The sequence below is a fragment of the Carassius carassius genome, chromosome 9, assembly GCF_963082965.1.
Source record: "Carassius carassius chromosome 9, fCarCar2.1, whole genome shotgun sequence".
Lineage (NCBI taxonomy): Eukaryota > Metazoa > Chordata > Actinopteri > Cypriniformes > Cyprinidae > Carassius > Carassius carassius.
The window spans coordinates 6,189,812-6,197,115 of NC_081763.1; positions in this window are offsets into that span (position 1 = coordinate 6,189,812).

A 7,304-nucleotide genomic window follows, 5' to 3' on the forward strand; every position below is an offset into this window, starting at 1 on the left:
GCTGCTCTACTTTCCATCCCGATGGTGAAAATTCACCAAACTTTGCATGCATGGAGACTCCGGGGCTAATTGCACTATGTGTAATTTTTGGAATGGTTTCCTAGCAACTGCTAGGTAAATTTGCAATGTTCAAAACATCGCCCAGTTTGAGCTAGAGAACGGGCCCTTTTTGTCAGTATTTGATATTGAAGTAAAACAAAAAATCCCGAGATTGCTGGTGTCGTTTTTTGGAAGTGTACTTTTGCAAGTTTGCAAAACTGAAAAGGATTTGTTGAATGAAAGTGTCAGACTGTCAATGTAATTCAATGGAATGTAACGTTAAAGGTTCTTCAGCTCTTGCACGTTCTCGTTTCCTCTCCTTGTGTTGGCTGAGAGGAGGGCTTAATGATCTGATTTAACTCCAGCAGAAGTACCTCAAACCATCTACAGTATCTTCAAATGTGGAGCATCCCTCATACAAGCACTAAAATTGTTGAATAATTAAAAAAAAAAAAATCAATCTTGTTGAATGAAGTCTCTTGATGTTTACCAAGGGTGCATTTTTGATGGATGGATGTTATTGAAATTAATATGTTAACTGTAAATTGAATGCTAATAAAAACTATACCGGTATTGTCAGTGATACTCATTACACTGCATAATGCATGATTCTTTTATTCACAGCCTTGTTTAACAGTAAGCAATTATGCGTATAGTTGGATAATAAAATTGTTTTTGCCAAAAAAAAAAAAAAATAATAGAAAAAAATCGTTTATATGTAAAATAATTTATAAAAAGTGTTTATATATTTTCTCCCTTGCAACAGATATTCAAGGTTTTCCTCAGAGGTGCAGCACACCTGTTCGCTCAGTGTTTATTGATGACCTTTAATAACTGCACTGATACTCACGCGATCATGAAGACGTGTTCACGAGCGCGCGCGTGCGCTGGAGGCGCAGCTGTCCGTCACTGCTGAGTGTGAACCATTAGTTATATCATATAATGATTCTAGAGATCAGTGTTTGAGCAACACGAGGAGTCAACATTCACAACCCTGCTACGCCTCACCATGGCAACCGCTCTGTTTACTGCTCGTTTCTACAGTAACCATATACAGTCTCCATTCAGAACCGCTTCTTTTTCTTTATGTCGTTAAATTCAAACATCGTTAAAATACACGAGCAGGAGACTACATCATCATTTACTAATAATAACAACACCAGTAAAGCGCTTCAGCAAACATAAACACAGCAGCAAACAACATAAAGGTAAGATTTCGTGTTTTTGAAGCAAGTCTCCTATGTTCACCAAAGCTGCATTTAAGGTATTTGTTACAGTGAGAACAGCAATATTTTGAAATATTAACGTTACTACAAATTAAAAATAAGTGTTTTCTGAGTGGGCTGTGTTTTTAAATGTAATGGATCACGGTGATTAATTAACGTCCTTCAGAAATCATTCTAATCCCAGCTAGCAAAAAGTCGTCTATTAGACGTTGAATAGACGTAAACCTTCAACGTCTAATTACGGTCCACTGAAGGTTGAAAATGAAAATTGAAAAGACGTCAAATTTGTCCAACTTTTCAACGTTGAAAACAGGTCGATCTTCAACGTCTAATTGCGGTCCACTGAAGGTTGAAAAGACGTGAATTTGTCCTACTTTTCAACGTTGAAAACAGGTCGATCTTTAACATTTACTAAATGCCTATTGTCAATTCTCAAGTCCACATTAACATGCCAAATAACATTTTATATTAACATATGAAAGAAATAAAGCTTTAAATGGTTAGCTTTTAATAACTTTATTAAAACAAGACATTTTAAATGGTGCAAACAGTCAGTAACCAACACAGATTTCACATTAGAGTAGTGCAATAAACACAGGTCGGTCCAGTAACCAACACAGTTCACTTTCCAAGAGTCAACAAACCACAACTCTAAGAAAGAAAATGTACACTAAATGTTCACACTTTGCGACCTCCACCTCCAGCTCTCCCTGGAGCATGTTTAAGTGTCTCAGCCATGGCAGCCCTGATTTCCACTTCTGTGGCTGTTTTACTCCACTTCATTACTGCGGCTGCAAAAGAAAATATATTAGATGGTGCATGAATAAACCACGTCTTACATCATCTTACATACTACACATTGTATTTACATTATCAATTGCATGGATTTGCATACCTTGCCAAAAGAAATACAATTGGTAAGCTAAAGTAGATATATACACAGGTGCTCCTCAAATTAGAATGTCATGAAAAAGTTAATTTCAGGAATTCAACTTAACAGATGAAACTAATATATTATATAGACTCATTACATGCAAAGTGAGATATTTCAAGCCTTAAATTTGTTGTAATTTTGATGATTATTGGCTTACAGCTTATGAAACCCCCAATTTCAAAATCTCAGAAAATTAAAATATTACATAAAAAAGATTGTAAATACACAAATGTTGGCCCTCTGAAAAGTATAATCATGCATATGTATTCAGCAGGGGTGATTCCAGGATTTAAAAAATGGGGGGACCAAGAGAACTAGTGAGGGGGGCCCATGGGAAATCAGAAAATTAAACTGGAAACAAATAATTTATTTAGAAAAGAAGCAAAGATTTTTTTGAAATGCCCAGTGCCTTAATATAGACACCACACAGTTTTGTTCTAATACATAAAAATAAAATAAATTCCATTTAAAAAACCAAGTACTGAGTACATATGCATGATTATACTTTTCAGAGAGCCAACATTACTGGATTTAAAATCCCCTTTTTTTTATCAATTTTGATGTAATATTCAAATTTTCTGAAATTTAGAATTTGTAGGTTTCATAAGCCATAATCAAAATTATAACAAATAAAGGCTTGAAATCTCTTTGCATGTAATCACTTTGCATGTAATGAGTCTATATAATAAATTTGTTTCACCTGTTAAAGGTCCAATATGTAGGAATTTTGTAATAAAATATTCCCAAATCACTTGAACAGTGTTATATTTCCTGCAGTTGTGTACTTAAAATATCCCAAAAGTCCCCAAAGATTTTTAATTTCAGAGAAATTTTAAATTAAATAATTATCCGCCCCAGAAATTTTTTTCACTTGTCGCCTGTCACTGACGTAATATCCGCGTTCTCCCTGGTTTCCGCTGTATTCGCTTGTTAAGTCTGACGTAACGTAGCAGCGCTTCCGTGTCCAAACGCTCCATCAGTTACCACGAGAAAATAACAAAAGGTGCTAATATAAACTCACAATATGACAGAATACTAGCGAAAAAGTTATAATCTTAACCTTTAACTCCATACCGAAGTCCCAGATAGCCAGACAATGAAAATATATATATAAAAAAATATACTGTATATAAAAATTATTTGTGTTTGGGACGCTGTGAGTACGGAGACTGTGGTGTATACCGTAAGATTGAAAGCGTTTAGCTTAAATTATCAATATGAATAAACAGTGCTCATAAACGGCTGCTGAGGTTGTATTCTCAAGTGAAGCGAGTTGAGGCCTGGACCCGGAAACAGCGCTTCTTACGTCATCACTTAACAACAGGATAGTAACCAGAGCCCTCTGATTGTAACCAAGGCGACAGACATGGACAACTGTGTAGTTCGAAATGTCTACCTGCACGCTTGTTGTTTCGTTCAAACATTATGGACCATGGCAAGCAGACTTTAGATGAAAAAAAAAACTAAAACGTGGATCAACATCAGCGCGGTGTTTTCAAGATGTTGAGAGCTCTATGTCCGAGACTAACTTCCACTTGACACTGCTCTTACATGTAATTTATTAGACAGGTAAGAAAATGTATGTAAAACTAATCAATGTTATATAGTTTACTTGATGAAATGTTATTATAAGATCTGTATGTTATTCTAATGTTGAAATTACTGCTAGTCTCATACAGACAAACTAACACATAGAATAACATTATAACTTACAAAACACTAGTTTAGTTTGATCGTGTAACAGTTTGACCAAGTGAAACAGCGCTGCAAGTTTCATTCGTCTAATAAACTGACCTGTGAGTAGTAATTCAACACTTCCATGTATTTCGGTAGAATTGTCAATATTGCTTTATATTCCAGGACTCGTGTCGCGTGTGTCTTGTAAGAGGTTAGCAACCCCCAGCGGCGAAGAAATTTACATATTGGACCTTTTAAGTTGAATTCCTAAAATGAATAGACTTTTCCACTATTCTAATTTGAGAAGCACCTGTATAAACATGAAAAATGCAGTTACCTTTTACCACAGAGTAATGAACGGTATCACTGCGACCCCGCCTCTTCATGTTGAAAGCAGCCATTAGGCTGTTGGTGAAAAGCTTGAGAAAACATGCAGAAAATCATAGTGAGGTCAACGCCTAAATTCTACAAATATTCCTTTATGCTTGCGTTATTCCTAATGAATCATCTCTTTCTGCATTTATGCTTTTATATGTGCTAAGAGGAGGGCAAACAGAGCAGAAAATGAGTAAAAATTTAACTGCATAATTACATTCTATATTCTGAGCATGTGACAGTTGTTTAATACCTGTCCATAACTTTATGGACGCAGTCTTTGTTATTCCTCCCTCCCACCTTTGAGAGCTGGGACACCTGTACATGACACATGATTGAGCTTAAAGTTGCCAGATTGAGCTTAAATGGGAACTAGTCATGTTGATTCATCCATACAATAACACATCCTATAAAGCTGTGTGCATGTTAACAGATGCTGCAAAAAGCATATTTTTTGCACAATATAGATAATTTCGACTTTTTGGAGACTTGGAGGTCTAGTCTTATTGACACGGTTTAGTCCAATTTCTGTGGAAATCATACCTTTTGTTCCCAGAGGTTGCGTTCCTTGAGACGTGCCTCTTCTTCAGCAAAATCTTCAAAGTTTTCTAGCCTAGCAACGTGGACAGCAGAATTCAGTGGCTCATAGTGCCTTCCGACTCTTTTTATCTCATCAAGAATTTCTACTAGCTTTCCAAGCACTGACTTCTGGTATTCTGTGGAAGAAAATACATTAATTTATTTATTTTTATTACTTTATGATTATTAAAGAATCATACAATAATAAATATTGAACATGGACGTACTAGCTTGAGACATGGGGAATAAGCCTCTCTCGGACTGTGATGGCATTTGAACTCCACGCTGAGGTGTGCGAGAACGCCTAGATCCTGAAAAAACAAACAAAAAAAGTTGAAGCTCATTAAAATTTAAAGACAGCTGCTCCTGCAATAATGTCAATAAGTGAGGTAGGAGAATTGACAACTATGAAGAATGCAACTGATCATGGACTCACTGGATGAGGACGCCCGACCTTTTCTGCTCCCGGACTGTGATTGCTTTCGAACTCCACGCTGAGGTGTGCGAGAACGCATAGACCCTTAACAAAAAAAAAAAACAAAAAAAAAAAACCTTCGTTGAAGCTCAATGAAATCGTTTTTTATTCCTGCAATAATGTCAATGAGTGAGGTAGGATAAATTACAACTATGAAGAATGCAATTGATCATGGACATGAAAAAGAAAATTGTACTAGCCAATTAAAAAATTTTTTTACTGACTTACTGGCTGACTCTGGACTAAATGCTTCTAATGATTCAGACCTTGTGGGTGAACGGTGATGCGTTGAAAAAGAACATCCAGAAACTGAAAAAGGAACAGGAATGGTTGAAATACTTTGTTTTGAACCCAGACTTAAAAATACTTTATATTGCATTTGCATTGTGAACAAGTAGAATAAATAAAAACATGAAATTACTGTCTGAAGATGCAGGACTCTCTGGTTGTCTAATGGTAGTGTTAGCCAGTTCAATGGGGTTTTGTGCTTGTTAGCTTGAAGAAAAAACACATATTTTTTTATGAAAAAACATAAGAAAAAACACATATCTACCTCGATATAAAATTACTACGTTACAAAATAATCACAAACAGTTAAACCTTAATGGCTTATTAATATCCGCATTTGGGTAATTTATTAGCTAACTTTCCATCCGTGGTGTGGCTGTGGACACTCATGGTAGCCGAATGTCTAGCTAGCTACTGCTACAGTACTTACGTTTACAATAAAAAAAGTCAGGTTTGGTTGAAATAAGGTAAACGTTTATAACGTTACACTTATTTTGCTATCATATCTAATTATTTTGTCATAGCTACTTACTTTACACAGCTGCTTTCTGAGTCGTGAAGAGCTTTCTGGAATCTGGCGGTTGGCTGCCTGGGCTTTTTTCGCGCCACATTCACGCGCCTCTGCGTCAGTTTAATGGCGGTTGGCAATTATCTTTAATGGTGCATTACCGCCACCTGGTGGGGTGGGGTAATTATTGCAATGTATGAATCCTCACCTCAATCGCAGTTGTGTCTAACTTTGACGGAATATGTAAAACTCTTTACATTTATTTAAGATAATAATGAACATGGTTTGGTAATTTGTTTTCTCCGTTGTTTTAGCATGTATAACAGATTATCTAGCTGTCTTTAGATTATCAGAAAACATGATCAGTTGAAAACACGTAGTCAAACAGTCCAGCCTAAACTACTTAGTTGAAATCACGTCGTAAACCAGTCCCAGGCAGACCGACTTATTTTCAACCATATTTCAACGTTGAAGACGGTAATTGTTTACTGGGATGTGTCGATTTGCTGCTCTAGAAATATTTCTTATAATTATAATAATGTTGAAAACGGTTATATTTTTGTGGAAACCGGGCTTCTTTGATGAATAAAATTTAAAATTAAATTAAAATGTAAATTTATACAGTGCATTCAGGCTATCAATTTTTACATATCATATCATATCACGTGTTCCCGGGGAATCGAACCCCCAACCTTGCGCTAACGTAGTGCTCTACCAATTGAGCTACAGGAACACTAAATAATAATAATAATAAACAGCGCTTATTTGATTTTGAACTCTTTAGTAACATTACAAATGTCTTTATTATCATTGCCTAGTCTGAGTTTACATTTGTTTGTTTTTTTGTGAGATTTGGAGAAATGTAGCATTGCATCACTTGCTCACCAGTGGATCCTCTGCAGTGAATGGGTGCCGTCAGAATGAGAGTCCAAAGAGCTGATAAAAACCACAACTATCAAGTGAAAAGTGTTTGTCAGAAACAAAATTTTACTGCTTCCTGTTAAAATACAGTTATTTTTGCTTTGTCCAATAAAAAGGTCGGCTGGTCTGAATCAGGAGTGAAATATGCACACATCAAGCACTGTGAAAACAGTCTGAAATGCTACATTTCTCCAAGTCTGTTCTGATGAAGAAATAAACGTATCTACACATTGACTGGTCTTTCAGCTCCACTGCTGTATGATATCATGGAGCTGCTGTGAA